We start from the raw sequence: 16,361 nt of genomic DNA, 5'->3' as shown, positions 1-16,361 counted from the left end.
GTATACTATCAATTAACACACGCACTTTGTTCTTCACCATCATAATAGGCAGAGGAGGATTTCGCAGAGACGCAGACTGTCCGGCGACCTTACCTCCATCGGCCGCGCCGGCTAGTTTCCCGACGGCGGTGGTGACGTAGCACGTCGACGTGGTGACGGTGAACGGCGTTGGCGACTGGTTGGGGGCGTCAGGCTGCGGTCTGAAGCTGGCGAGCCACTACGTCTATTATATTGACGGAAGGTATTCCGGGGTGGCGCGCCTGTGGTGTTTGCAGTATCAGTGTCTGTCGGCCAGCGGTCGTCATAACTGACTTGTTCAAAATTAGGCCAAGCTGGTGGTGGGCCATATGTTGTTGTCTGTCGGCGCCGGCGACAAAAACGAGCAATGTGTCCTGAGGCGCCACAGCTGTAACACACAGGCGATGCTCGACCGACGTTGTAAGCCTCGGGGTCAACCCTGGGGCGTTGCGAATAATAAACGCGATCTGCCGAATGCCGATTCGTGGTGGTAGCTCGACGAGTGCGCTGATCGTGCGTCATGTCGTCGGGAGAGGAACGTCGATGCTGTCGCAGCTGATCGACTCGACAGTCTGCAACGCCTGGCATGGCAGACAATGCCGACACAGCAGATGCATGCTCTTGAGGTTGGTTGCAAGCGCAACGAAGCTGTTCGACATTCGCCCCTGTGGGGTGTCGTTCAAGTTCTTCGCGGACAATTTGCCTTATAGTTGCCACAAGGTCAAATTGAAAATTGCACTTGTCGTTATCGTCAACGCTTGCCACCGTTGTGACATTCGCTAACCTGCCGAACTTTGGCGTGATACGGCGCAGCTTCAAGGCCTCAAATGTGCGGCAATGCTTGATGAGGTCGGCGACCGAGGCGAGACTCTCCTTTCCGATTAAATAATTATAAACGTCCTCGGCTATGCCTTTGAGAAGATGTCCAACTTTGTCCTCTTCGGACATTCGAGGATTGACCGTTTTGCAAAGCTTCAGGATCGCCTCTATGTACGTAGTACAGGTCTCACCTGGGACTTGAGCGCGCTGAAGCAATGTCTGCTCCGCCCGCTTCCTTTTCGTCGTGGAATCTCCAAAGCATTCTGTGAGGTCAATAACGAAGCTGTCCCACGTTGTGAAGGAATCTTCATGGTTCTCGAATCACACTAGCGCCGTGTCTGTGAGGAACAGACCGACATTGTCGAGCTGAGCCGTGGAGTTCCAGCCGTTGTACTTGCCCACACGCTTGTAGTGGGTGAGCCATTCCTCCACGTCCTCTCCGAGTTTTCCTGAGAAAGGGCGGGGTTCCATCTGATGCATCCAGGTGCCGGTTGTTCGCACTGGAGCCGCCAGAGAAGGCTGTTGGTCGCCGCTGTGGGACATCGGGATCTCAAGCGGTGTCGGAGGCAGTCGAGCGAGGCGTCGGCTTCGGCGTGGCACTTGCTGCAGCAGCTCCGTCGTCTTGGTCGAAATACCCAGCACTTCCACCACAAATCCACGGAAAATTGAGGCTGTCAGCTCCTTCGAAGCACCGAAGTCAGTGCGGGAGTTGAGGAGTTTCTTGGGCCTGTGTTCATATTTTCGTCGCTTCGTCCCAAGATTCGCCGACGTGGTGTACCCCCTAACATGTCTTCTCCAAAAAGCCGTCCCTTTCAACTGGACATCGGCTTGCGACGACGCGTTCAGCCAGCTAAAATTTCTACTAACGTCAGGGCCCATATTGCGTCACTTCGATGCGTCCGCACCTACGGAAGTGCACGCTGATGCCAGTGGCATCGGCATCGGTGCCGTACTCGTGCAACGTCATCAAGAAGCTGAACACGTTGTGGCTTATGCTAGTCGCTCTTTGAATAAGGCGGAACGCAATTACACTGTCACCGAGCAAGAATGCTTGGCAGCTGTTTTCGCTGTCCACAAATTTCGGCCCTATATCTACGGACGCCCGTTCACTATCGTTACCGACCACCACGCGTTATGCTGGTTGGTGAATCTCCGTGACCCGAGTGGACGACTGGCACGTTGGGCTCTTCGAATGCAGGAGTACGACTTCGTTATTTCCTACAAGTCTGGGCGTCGCCACACAGATGCGGACTGTCTCTCCCGTCTTCCTCTGACGACGACGACCGAGTGTGACGAAGGCAATGTTGATGACTGTTTTGCCCTCATTTCTTGTAGTTTCCCAGACTCGATGACTTTCACAGCAGAGCAGGAAAATGATATTAGTTTGGAACCTCTATTTGTAGCCGCATCGCGTCCTGGAGCCACCGGTCGATTTTGTGTCCGTGACGGCCTGCTTTACAAGACCAATTATTCGGCTAAAGGCGCACGCTTCCTTCTGGTGGTGCCGCAGAGTCTGCGAGCGGATATACTGAGAGCCATGCACGACGATGCGACTTCTGGCCATCTAGGATTCATCAGAACTTTGAACCGGACACAGGAACGTTTTTACTGGCCCAGAATGCGGGACACAGTCAAGCACTATGTCGCCAGTTGCGAACAATGTCAACGCTACAAGCGCCCTACGACCGCTCCGCCAGGTCTTCTCCAACCTCTGCCGCCACCTCGCCTGCCATTTGAACAAGTGGGTATTGATCTTCTGGGCCCATTTCCCCGATCATCTAACGACAACCGATGGGTGATCGTATGTGTCGACCATCTGACCCGTTACGCGGAAACGGCGGCCGTACCATCTTCAACAGCTGCGTCCGTTGCAACCTTTTTGCTTCGCTTCGTTATTCTTCGGCATGGTGCCCCCCGTGTGATCATTAGCGATCGCGGTCGTCAATTCGTTGCGGACGCCGTAGAAGAACTGCTTCGTCTCTGCAATTCGCAGTTCCGCCATTCAACGCCTTATCACCCTCAGACAAATGGGCTTGTAGAACGTACGAACAGAACTCTAACTAACATGCTGGCCATGTACGTATCTTCCGATCACAGAGACTGGGATGACGTACTCCCCTACATCACCTATGCTTATAATACTGCAAAGCATGAGACGACCGATTACAGTCCTTTTTATCTCCTTTACGCACGTCCACCGCTAAGCTGCATTGACACTATACTACCGTTTGACTTTCACAGCGAGTACTCTGTTGCCAAGACGCTTTGTCTTGCCGAAGAAGCCCGGCGTATTGCTCGTCTTCGTACTGTGGCATCGCAACACCGATCGAAAGAGCGCTATGACAGCCGACACCAGTCTGTCTCGTACGCTAAAGGAGACTTTGTGTGGTTGTGGACCCCGCTACGTAAGCGTGGCTTATGCGAAAAGTTTTTACCCCAGTACACGGGCCCATTCGTCGTTGTAGATCGCTTGAGTGACTTGACGTACGTGGTCGCACGCTTGACGTCAGCTGGTCGTCAGTCTAGCCGGACCCAGTTAGTACATGTTGCTCGTCTTAAGCGGTTTCACCCCACGCTTTCCGAGTGATTTGGACTTGCCCAGCGGGCTTCGTCTGGCAACCGGGGATTGCTACGGCATGAGCCGGGCAAGGAGAAGAGGAGGAAGACGTTAGCTGGCGCAGCCTCAGGACGCCATCTTTACTTCAGCATCAACCTCGTCCTTTAAATAAAGCCGGTTCAACATTAACCGTAACAATATTCATACCATATCAGCAATTCATCGATGAAAGCGGAATCTGGCTTCAAATGCTTTCTTTCCGTCCACAGGTTGCCACCCTCTCTCTCTTCCGTTCATTTTTTTACAGCTCCCTAAATCACCCACCGTACATCACGCCCCCTTTATACATATCTCATCGCATCGGTCATCCGCTTGAAGTTACACGCGCACGTGCCCGGACCACCACTTTTCAAGCATCATTTTTGATTCCAGCATCAAGGGACTGGAACGGCCTTCCACGCGCCATCGCAGCCATCACGAGCCCACCTGCCTTTACCGAAGCTATTGTCACCCATATCTCAAAATGAACGCCTGTTTCTAATGTTTATTTTATTAACCACACCTTATGTAATACCGCTCCAGTGGGGTTTTTAAGGTAATTAAGTGAAGTGAAGGGTGGAAGGAACTTGCCATAAGTGAACGTGAGCTTTTCGGCAGTAACGCGAGCCACGCACCATGAAGCCTTACAAGAGGACGCAGCAAAATCTGTAAAAACAGGTGTTACAAACGCCAGTTGAACGCTACAACTATAACCAAATATGATATTACCTAGGCTGGCTGCTCACATAGGGTTAACCCTCGCTGCCTAGAAGATCGGAAGTAATGCAGATGAGAGTAGTACATAGGAAAGATTGAAAGCCGGAGATAAAGACGAAGATTAGAGAGGAGGATAGGGAAAGGCAACCACAAATGCCTTTCAAGACAATACGAGGTGACTTTATCGTTGTCGTCATGCCATTGTCATCATACGACCTTCATCGACCCATCCATGTGAAAGTTTGTTCCTAATTCTATCGTAATCTTGCGAATGTCATTCAATCATGCTGATGCCACGTTTTACTTTCATCGTCGTAATTGCCTAGTCGTCACACAGACGCTATCGTGCATCTGTAATGATACCATCATCTTCATGCCGTCTTATTCGTACCATTGTCTTCTTTCTCGCTTCTTCATTCGGTTGTAGTCATACCGTCACAGTTATCTCATTTTCCTTATGTCGCCGTCACCACGTTGTGATCAATATACCAACATCCTAATATACGAATCGACATATCATTGCCATCATGCTATCTTTGTTAGTCGCCTCCGTCGTTCGATCGGTAATATTCCTTCTTCGTCATTAAGCCATCATTACGTTGGGGTCATACAGTCGTCCTCATGCCTCCAGGCTCAGGGACGACCTTGGCAAGCGTGTACCATAGCAAAGTGGGAGCAAAGTTCTCCTCTCCTGTGTCGGGCGCCATTGTACTCCCTCGGGCACCTGACATGGGAGTGGCTCTGAGCTTTGCTTTTCTTTATGACCATATATTGATTTTTGCTTTTGTTTTGTTATTATGCCAACTAGTGTTGCCGCATATGCTACGTTGCTAATGTATTGATTGATTTACTTTTCATTTTGTTTGTAACCCCTCCGAGCGCAACATGCCTACAATGGGGAGAAGGCCCTCGTCAGGCATTGTGCCTTTTGGCCTCCTTCCTGGAGTGTATTCACTTCAAATAAAGAATATTATTATTATTATATTATTATATCGGTGTATGTGGCATATAGCCGATCCAAAAAAGTCTCAAAATTATCACTACGCCTGTTAAAGAGACTTTGAAACGATTTGGACGATTTTGTACAAACGTACACAGTCGTTAGCGTTGATCTTTCTGATCATTAAGCGACACATTTACGCTCTCCGCATAAGGCGTGTAATTTATCGTACATTTTTAAAATGTAGATCACTACCGAGCGTGGTGGCGCCACTCCCCTAACTTTTCCGCCACCTCACTCCAATTGACACGTGTCGGCCATCTGATGTCAGTGGGGCTAGCTATCCAATTGGTTTGCCAGCTAGCGCCATCGACAATTTTTCCGACATTATGGTGAACAAATGATGTTTGTATTAGTTGGAATGTGAGTAATTTGTTTCTACAAAATAACGTAACAGAAAGAGGACCACAATTACAATTTATCACTACACTCAAGCACTTCTGGTACACAGCAAGTGTCGTCAGCTTGTATTGCAATGTGCTCCTTGTTGAAGTGAGCTGCGCATTCAGTGCTGGTCTCGAGCTTTCTCTTGCGAGCAAGATGGTTCGCCTTTGTTGCGTCGTTGGCTGAAAACGTAGCGATCGGCGATATGTCAAGCTCGATCGTGTCCCTCTGCAAGGCAGCATATGAACGGAGTGGCTGCAGCCCATCGCACTCTCGGTACCGATTGGCGCCAGGATCTAAGCGTTTGCGGCCGTGACTTCACGCCGGATGGTTGCTACCATAATGCGAGAGTTTTAGCGTGCCCAGTTTTCGAGCGAACGCGAGCGCAAGCGGATTGGACGTTTTACCGGATAAGCGGAGGCTCAAACGTGAACGGCCTGCATGGTGCCCAGCCACCTGATGAAGCAGAGCTCAACCACTCAAACACATTGCTAATATAGCAGTAACCAAGTGTATTCTACTTTGCCGCTCGACAATCGTGAACACGTTGTCTTTAAATGTTTAAGATGTTTTACACTTCGTTACAGCAATAATAGCTCTGTGTTTAGCTGGTTAAGCTCTCCGACACCAGGTGGCTACACCGTGGAGGCCACTCAGGCAGAGCACGTTTACGCTAAAGTCCCTACATCACAGCGGTAATAGTACGGAGGGGCTTTAGTTTACGCCTATGCCCATCTTCCAAAACGCCCAGCTTGTCTGCGGTTATCGGAATACCGGACACGCTGAGCGCTGCGGCTGAACGCTCGCATCAGCACGCTGCTTCGATAGCCCTCGCGGGGGATCAAGGGTCAGTCAATAGCCAGGTGGCCATCCGAGAGGAGGGAGAGGTACGCGCGCTGGCTCGAAGACAGCCGTAAGTAGCCGACATGACGTTACATCATGACGCAGAGCCAATGAATGAGGTGCCCAAGGAGCACAGTTCATATGGCACATTCTCCGCACTGGCCTATGCTCACTGTATTTGTCTTGATCAGCAGGAGAACGCGTTACAGCAACCCATAAGGCTGGTCACAGAAACAATGAACAATATTCATATGTTAAGCCGAAAATAGGATAGCGTAACGTAGGATATGGTTGCATAAGATTCCATAGAAAATGAATGTTCAAACCACCTCGCTCTAGTATTCTGGAAAGCCAAACGTGTCGGAGCAATAAATGCACATAGATAAGCAAGCAGCTACAGGTTTGCATTCACGTACGGTGGTGGCGGCCACTTCATTTGTTTAACGCACAATACTTTTTTCCCTCAGGTTCCTCCCCCTACCCCACCCGTTTAACCGCCATCTTCTTGGCTAGTCCCCCGTAGTGGGTATGCGCCATGCTATAGCAAGCAAGCAAGCAAACAAGTACGAAACGTCTCATAGATGCACCATTGACTTACTCGTTCTTTCAATATTTTTTCGATATTTGTTTCAGTGTTCCAAAATTACTCGTCTGGCCAATCCTCCTTGTGAGTATGCATAATGTGTTATACAATACAATTTAATGTTGGCAAGCAACGGTCCCTTAATGCGCACCAAAATATATTTACAGAATTCTTTTCACTCTGGCCCCAACTAAACGGGGTCGTCGCGGTTAACGATAAACACGTGACTCCGCGGTAAGAAGCAGAACCCCAAAGCCGCTCAGGCCGTGCGGAAGTGCTTAAGCAAGAAACATTTCTATTACAAAATGTCAGAGACGTTTTAGAACCTAAAACATCTCTTTTCCAGACCGACTTTCCTCTTGCTTGTTCAGAAGCACGCAGACGACAAAGGGGAGTCTACGATTTTTTCCTTCATTGACACGGTGCCGTCTTGCTCTGTATCCTGCGTTTCGGTCATGATGGCGTCATGCTCAGGGGAGTCGACAACCTTTGGTGGAAGATTTGCAATGTCCCTGAGCATCAGTGGGCCCTTCATGAAGCCGCTGCTGCGTTGCGGGAGTCGGGGCATTGAGCCCAGCGGGCCATGTTGCTCTTGGCCGCGTGGATCTCTTTGGCCGCCTGCATGGCCGCCGGTATAGCTTGTGAGGTCCCGGATGTGGCTGCATGCGAGCTGGTCTTCTCCCTTCTCGCGGATCCCTTGGCAGGTGCGCCTGTACTCACGTCACTTCTCAGCGGATCACTTAGACCAGAAGAAAGCCCGTGCTTGATGAGCGGCTCACTTAGACCAGAAGCAAGCACGTGCCTGAAGTTCCTGTCAGTGTACCTTTTAGAGTGAACCCTATGAGCGAGATTAGCTACGCTGTCGAAAACGTGACAGATACTACTTATAAATGGCGAAACGACACGTCTACAAAAATTGCATAAAACGATAAAAACACAATAGTATGGATTGCTAAATAAAGAAATATTATTATTAGATAGCGTCCAATTCATTTTTCGCAATACGTATCAAAGAAAATGACACATCTTAGCATAGACGTGACACTAGGGCATTACCAGAAAGTCGTGTTTGAAATTCTATTTCTGCCCCCTTTTAGCATTATCTGCTGCATTCTCGACCAATTCTCCTTTGCTTCATTGCTATGAGTCATTATATGTTGCAGAATGAATGGCAGTACCCCAAGACCCATATCAACATACAAGGTTGCGTTTCTGTAGGGGTACTCCTCTTTTTTGACCCGCAAGTAGCCGCTCCAGAAGCCGTTCGCTAGCTATTTGAAGTAATTTTTTAACATCGCGTTTCCACGATTTTATTCCGATAAATCACAGGCTTCAATGCACAATAACACCAGATACTTTTACCGTCTGCTCTGGCATGGATCCGCTAGAGGAAACGTACCGCAGCAAGATATTGATGTTGGCCGATTATCCTGTTGGCCAATTATCCTGTATAGGTATATGCAATTGACTACACGGTCATCATCATGATCGCATTTCCTAGGTTGGCACAGACGCGCGTGAGAAGAAGAAAACAAAGAACGCACCAGGCAGCTGTCTCGTGAATTGCGCACTTGCTGCCATTTGTGAGCAGCAACTAGGTTTCTTCGTTTGGCAGGGCTTCATTTAAAAAATCCGGCGACGTTTTCGGACAAGCTGAGTAGGAAGTCCTTCTTTATAGGGCTGAGCTACTGTCAGCGCCGTGCTATACTGTTGTGACAGCTCGTGTCAATCATGATGCAACGGCGTCAATCTGATGGCAGGGCTCTGCACCCCGATTGGAAGACGACTGGCCACGGATCTCGGGACGCGGCTTCGCAGCGCGACAGCTGCAGACGCGCTCAGGTATCCACAACAGTCTCCGACCGTGGCTACTCTCGGCCTCGACGTGCTTGAGGGTGCACGCCACACGGAGGGCATCTGGGCATCTTTGCTCCTGGCAGCTGCCACGTCAATGGGACGGCTGACAGGTAAATATTCATACATATACTGCAACGGAAACCAAAGCATTCTACGTCTCAGTGGCCCCATGCACTAAAGTTGGCGTGCATTGTCGCTAGAGAAATATTAGGGCTATTTGGAGTACGTCTTTTCACTAAGTGGCAATCGCAATAGAAACCTGCATGTGGTTTGTACACTGGGTGCATGGGCTCCTGGAACACGTTCGTGGCCAAACTGAGGCTCTTCCTAAAGACAAAAAACACAAACAAAAAGACAAAACACAAAGACAAAATGAAATGCGACGCTGCACCTGCGCCGTGCGATTGGGTTCTTTTTGGTCTCGCCTTATCGCACTTCCCGTGGTGCTATTAAGAACCAGCCGGGCAAGCAGTGGGTTTTGTTTGTAATTGGCTTTTGCTGTTGCCAGGTTGCATTCGGCCAAAAAAAACGTCTAAAATAATGACGGGCTTACATATGCTGTCGAGAACAATTGCAACGTGATGACAGTTTTGGTAATACGCACGTAGGAGTGAAATGCACGTTATACCATTATACAAGGTCTACGAACAGCCCCTAAGAAAAAGCATTATTAAAAAGTTTGATTTCCTGTTTTGTTCCTGCAATTGGGGTACATAGTATTGAAACTCATGTAGTATTGAAACACATTATTGGACCAAAAAACAAATACACACTCAAGTAATCTTTAGGAAGGATGATACAGCGATTCTGATTAATTGTGAAATCATTACATTTCAGCCGAAAGCACCACAGAAGAGGCAGCACTTGTCATTCTCTTCGCGGATCGGCTGGGGTAGCCACGGCGTCGATTCTCGCTGTAGCTGTGTTGTCCAAGACGATGGTTCACAAGAGACGAAACGAGCTTGCAGCTCGAACAGCGGGTTTTGACCCCAGGCGACGCCAGAAGCCAGACCCGGGTTGTCGAGGCGTCCGCCCCCCGCCTGACCGTCGCAGGAGCACTGCGCAGCCGTAGCCACTGTTAATGCGGAGGGCAAGGTCGATCTAAATGGTCGCGAAGCTTCGGGCGAAAAGCGGTTCAGAACGAATTGTCACCGACATCAGCAAGGGTGGTTATGGGAGCAGCGACTGAAGCGCAACTATGTTAGGAGGGAACAAACATCGGGAAAGAAAGAAGCATTTTTTAATTAAAGCGAGACATAGTCGATGAATTCGACGAAAATAAAATTCCTAATCAGTTTTATGTACGCATAGCGTAAAAGAAAAATTCTATTTTACTTGATCATTACCAATAAATACCTTTTTTTCAGCGCCCACCGTAAGAGCGCCCACCGATAGCGGCGGGCGTTGACGCCGCTATCACTTGCAATGCAATGCAGCTCTTGAAGTGGACTGAAAGGCGCGCTCGTAAAGTTCACGCCCCCCTCACATGTTGTGTTGCTTTGCTTATCGACGTTTGTCTCCGTTTGGTGACGCGGGTAGTTTCATTGTTCCTTAACATGTTCACTCAAAAGTATTGAGTTGCGACCGCCAGATAGTTGTTAACTTTAGTTGTTTTCGTGGGACAGCGCTGGCCTACGTGCTTGGCGTCCGACGAAATGGCGAGCACCTACTCCCAAAGCGTTCGTCGGCCTCCAAAGAAAGTATGTTACGTGCAGCAATGCGATTTCGACAACCGTTCGGCTGAACTTTTCCTGCATCGCTTTCCGCGCTGAAAGCTCGAAACGCCCATCAAGTCGAATGGCGGGGCATTTGAATATACAGCTCTAATGACCAGCCTTCGAAAACAAATTTCGTGCCTTTGAGAACAAAATGACGTCACTTTTGTTTTTAACGGATATGACGTCAAATTATTTTTCCTTCCGCCGGAAGTGTTCCCTCCTCACACAGATGGCGCTAAGCCCCATGAGCCGCAGATGAACCGCCATGTTTTGAACGTATGGGCTTCTATGAAAGCTTCGCTACCAGGTATATTTACCTTGCGGAGGGGCTTGGCGAAAGGCTGATGTCTGTCGGGTTGAGCGCAGCCGCAGCTTGTGCGTACTCTGCTTCGCGCGAGGCGTCGACAAACCCGCCGTCGTCGCCTTCCACGCGGTGCTCCATTCCGCGGCCAGCCCCACCGTCGCTTCCATCGACGTGGACTTGCGTCGTTATTTTTTCCGTACAGTTCTACATGAACTCGTACGCAGTTTCTCCTTTATTAACCGGTGATTTAATTTTTTCTTGATTTTGTGAAAATATATTGTTATATATAGTAGATTTGTTGATTTTCGAGCGTTTCTTTTTTTTCACTCATGGTTTCTACTTTCTTGGAATTTACGCGTACATTGTTATGATAACAAGCAGGAGTTGAAACATCTTGCCATTATCACGGCCGGACTGGACTACGCGCGCGCAGCTCTAATCGCTACGCTTGTGGATCAAAGTATTCTTTGTGACCGGTATAACATGCGACGGCTTAGGTTTTACCCATATATACAGGGCGTTTCCCGTAACTTGATCCAAACATAAAAATAAGAAAACTTGGATGAAGCTTAAGCTTCGCCTTTAAGAGTGTAACGCGATAGCCTTGCGCTAGCTGATTCCAAATAGAGCTTGAAAATTACCTCATGTCAGCCCCCACCTAACTTAATGCCGTCCTCGAATGTGGGATAGGATAGGAATAAACTTTATTGTCAAACGGTTATTGCTGTTGGTGCCAGGGGCTAGGCTGCCAGGATGTACTATCGACCAAAAACGCTTACGGACCAAGGGATCTGACAAAAAGCTGAATATCTCCGCAGCCTCAAAGCGAAGCTTGGTATTTCCATTTCCAGCCTCTACTGGTATATTCGAACAACATTGTGGTGTACGGCTTTACTGACTTTATTTAAAGGGTCCTCGGAAATTTAGCGTTTTCTGAGATCCCGTGGTCCGTAAACTTTTTTGGTCGATAGTACTTCCCTTCCTTTGGCATCCATTCTGTAACTCTAATGGTTCACAGGTTATTTGCCCTACGCATACATGGCCTGCCCAACTCCATTTCATTGAAATCACTGAAATATGATTTGCCGTCATGTGGCGCTTCTTAGAGTATTCTATGGGCCGTCCAGGAAGCCCACGATGTGGCCACAAGGCCTTGCCTGCCGATCCCAACGTGGGAGCAGCCCACTTAATTACCCAATTACCTAAGATCAGATATGCAAAATATCTGATCGTTAGTGCGAAGTGCGTTTTGTTATGTTGAAAAGGGATTCAGATCCATTCAGCTTTTTGGTGGCAACGTATATGCTGCGTGGTGATGTTTTTCGGCATTTAAAGAAACCACGCAAAATAAAAAATAAAACTAGGTGACTGCGCTCATGCGCTATCGTATTGCAGCAAGTCATCGCCCGAAATGTTGAGTGAGAGGGCGGTCGCTGCCAAGAGGGCGCATGGATTCCCGTGAAGAGGGAACCACTCCTGCAAATCGAGCCATCCTTATGCTGATTAAAAGTGCTTTTTTTCTCTCTCTCTCGCTCTCTCCGAGCAACGGCCGGGCCCAGCGACGACCTTCCACCGAATCCTCGTGACATCCTTTTACAGCAAAGGCAGTAGCGGAGCCGTTTTGGACATCCTCACTCTAATTTGAACAGCCAACAGGAGAGGTACTGGCGTCGTATTCAGACGAATACATACCGCAACCTGCACCACCTACACAGAATACACCCCACGAGGTTCATTGACAAGTGCCCGTGGTGCACAGAAGTACCCACACTAAAACACATCCCATGGGAGTGTCCCAAGAGGCCTCCGCACATAGACAGCCCAATAATACTGAAACATCCACTCATGAGGAATAGGCAGTGGGAGGCATGGCTTGCGGACGAGGGCCGGGAGTGCCAATTGGCTCTTCTGGACCAAGCCCAGCGAGCCGCTCGTGCCAGTGGAGCCCTGGAATAGGGGCCCCAACCAGCGTGCCTTCTTTTATTTATTTATTTTCAATCAAGTTTTTACTCACTCACTTCCTCTCTCCGAAACGACATCTCGGGTGATGTTCAGTGCGCTGTAGTGGGTAATACTCAGTGGAATGTCCGCAAAGGGGTCTAGAATAGGCAGCTTATAGTGCTGCTTCTCATTGCGGTGTTCGAAGAGATGACCGTTGGCCAATTTCGTAACTTTATAACCTGGGCCTATACATCTGACAGACATTTCGACCAAATGAACGGTCAGATGGTACTTACTGGTGTTTCCGCTTTTTCACAGCGAACTACAGGATAGCGGGGGTTAAATGTCGGTTCAGTTACCAAAAAGTGTGAAAACTTCTTGGATGTTTCCTTTTTCTGGGGGCGATCAGGGAGTGGGGAGAAGGAACTTGCCATAAATGAACGTGGGCTTTTCGTCAGTAAGGCGAGCCACCAACCATGGAACCCTACAAGAGGACACAGCAAAACCTGTAAAAACAGGTTATGCAAACGCCAGTTAAACGCTACAACTATAACCAAATATTATATAACCTAGGCTGCACTGCTCACATAGGCTTAACCCCTAGCCGTAAGTAGCTGATATGACCTTACATCATGACGCAGAGCCAATGAATGAGGTGCCCAAGGAGCGCAGTTCATATGGCACGTTCTCCGCAGTGGCCTATGCTCACTGTATTTGTCTTGTTCAGCAGGAGAACGCGTTACAGCAACCCTTAAGGCTGCTCACAGAAACAATAAACAATATTCATATGTTAGGCCGAAAATAGGATAGCGTAACGTATGATATGGGCGCTAAAATTGCATAGAAAATCAATGTTCATGGCACCTGGCTCTAGTATTCTGTAAAGCCAAACGTGTCGGTGCAATAAATGCACATAGATAAGCAAACAGCTACAGGTTTGCATTCACGTACGGTGGTGGCGCCCACTTCATTTGTTTACCTCACAATATTTTTTCCCTCAGGTTTCTCCCCCTGCCCCACCTCTTTAACCACCATATTCTTGGCTAGTACCCCGTAGTTGGAATGCGCCATGGTATAGCCAGCAAGCAAGCAAAACAAGTACGAAACGTCTCATAGATGCACCATTGACTTACTCGTTCTTTCAATTTTTTTTCGGTATTTGTTTCAGTCTTCAAAAATTACTCGTCTGGTCAATCCTCCTTGTGAGTATACATAATGTGTTCTACACTACAATTTAAAGTTGGCCAGCAAGGGTCCCTTAATGCCCACCAAAATATATTTACACAATTCTTTTCACTCTGGCCCCAACTAAACAGGGTCGTCGTGGTTAACAATAGAACACGTGACTCCGCGGTAAGCGTCAGAACCCCGAAGCCGCTGAGGCCGTGCTGTAGTGCTTAAGCAAGAACTTAATTCGAGACCTACAGTTCTCTTGCTTGTTCAGAAGCACGCAGACGACCCGCGAGAGTCTACGAGTTTTGTCTTCTTGGCAAGGCGCCATCTTGCTCTACATTCGGCATTTCGTTCATGATGACATCATGCTCGGGGGCGTCGACGACCTTTGGTGGAAGGTTTCCAGTGTCCCTGAGCACCAGTCGTCCCTTGAGGAAGCCCCTGCGGCGTTGCGGTGAGCGGGGCATTTATCGTGGCGGCCATGTTGCTCTTGACAACCCGGATCTCTTTTGGTCGCCTGCATGTACACCTGCATCTCTTGTGAGGTCCCGTATGTGGATGCATCCGAGCTGGTCGTCTCCTTTCTCGTGGACCCCTCGGCAGGTGGGGCGGTATTCATGTCGCTTCTCAAAGGCTCACTTAGACCAGAAGCAAGCACGTGCTTGATGTTGCTGTGAATGTGCTTTTTAGCGTGAACCCAATGATTGGGATTGGCTATGCTATCGTAAAAGTAACAGATACTACATATAAGTGACAAGACGTGACCTCTACAAAATCCATAAAACGAAAAAAAGACAGTATTATGGATTTCTAAATAAAGAGATATTTATAGATAGCATCCCATTCATTTTTTGCAATACGTATAAAAGAAAACGACACATCTTAGCATACACGGCGCCCTAAGGGCATTCTCAGAAAGTTGTCATTTAAATGCTACTTCTGTCCCCTTTTAGCATTATCTGCTGCATTCTCGACCAATCCTCTTTGCTTCGTGGCTATGATTCGTTATATGTTGCAGATTAAATTGCAATACCCTAAGCCAGAAATGAACATACAAAGTCGCGCTTCTATAGGGGCACTCCTCTTTTTTGGCCACAAGTAGCCGCCGGAAAAGCTCTTCGGTAGAAATTTCAAGTGATTTTTATTTTATTATTGCGTTTACCCGATTTTATTCTAATGAACCAGAGGCATCAATGCACACTAATACAAGATACGTTTACGTCTGCTCTGGCATGGGTCCTCTGGAGAAGTACCTTAGCGAGATATTTATGTTGCCAATTATCCTGTATGGGTATATGCAAAAGGTCAGGTAGCCAGCCGGTACTTACACTGGTTAACCTTCATGTCTTTCTTTCCCATTCTTTCTCTCTTTTTCTCACGGTCATCATCATCATCATCACCGCATTTCCTAGGATGTGATCGACACGCGTGAGAAGAGAACGAAGAACGCACCAGACTTACCAATTTTAGTATTTAAAAAGATTGCCTAATTCCATCCAAATCTTGGCCAATCCCCCGCAGTGGTTATGCGCCATCAGATAAGGCATACCATACCATACCATACCATACAGCGATCGTTCTGGCCGACTGAGCGCGACCCTCGTTTCTCGTCCTCTCAGTGGGAAGAAGACAAGCAAGCATCTGGTGGTCACGTAAGCGCTGTGGGGTGCTCGGCTAAGTGTTGGGTGGTTTAAGCTTGATTTTTGGCAATAAGCTACAGAAGGCTGTCATGTTTTGGTTGAGACAGTCAGCCCGTCCTCATCACGAATAGCTCGTCTGGCCAGGGCTGCTGCCCCTGGTCAGCTTCTGTCCCTCCTCATCAAATGCCTCTAGAAGCCTTTTTTTCGTAGTGGAGTGAGCAGCTTTCCGGTGGCGCTGGTACCTTTGAATGGCGGCTCCATTCGAATCAATAACCCGCAAGCAATTCAGGCGGATCTTAAATCTGTGACTCATCACTACCTGCATATCACAGATGTTCGACAATTTGGACGAGGAGGCATCGTCTGCAGGTCGCCAGATGAGGATGTGTAGCAGATCTACTAAAATGTTCCTCGTTTGGCTCCATTAAAGTGAACGCTTTCATTCCATCTCATCTGGCATGCACGAAGGGAATAGTGCGTGGTGTGGACTCTCGACTGAGTCCCTCAGAAACACCTGGAAGAGCTCTCTCTGGCAGGTGTTAAGGCATATGTTAAGCCGAAAATAGGATAGCGTGACGTAGGATATGGACGCTAAAATTGCATAGAAAAACAATGTTCATGCCATCTGGCTCTAGTATATTGTGGAAAGCCAAACGTGTCGGAGCAATAAATGCACATAGATAAGCAAGCAGCTACAGGTTTGCATTCACGTACGGTGGTGGAGGCCACTTCATTTTTTACCTCAAAATACTTTTTTTTCCCTCCCCC

Source organism: Dermacentor silvarum, chromosome 1, assembly GCF_013339745.2.
Source record: "Dermacentor silvarum isolate Dsil-2018 chromosome 1, BIME_Dsil_1.4, whole genome shotgun sequence".
NCBI classification, from domain to species: Eukaryota; Metazoa; Arthropoda; class Arachnida; order Ixodida; family Ixodidae; genus Dermacentor; species Dermacentor silvarum.
The sequence above is the reverse complement of the archived record's forward strand: the minus strand, read 5'-3'. Positions refer to the sequence as shown.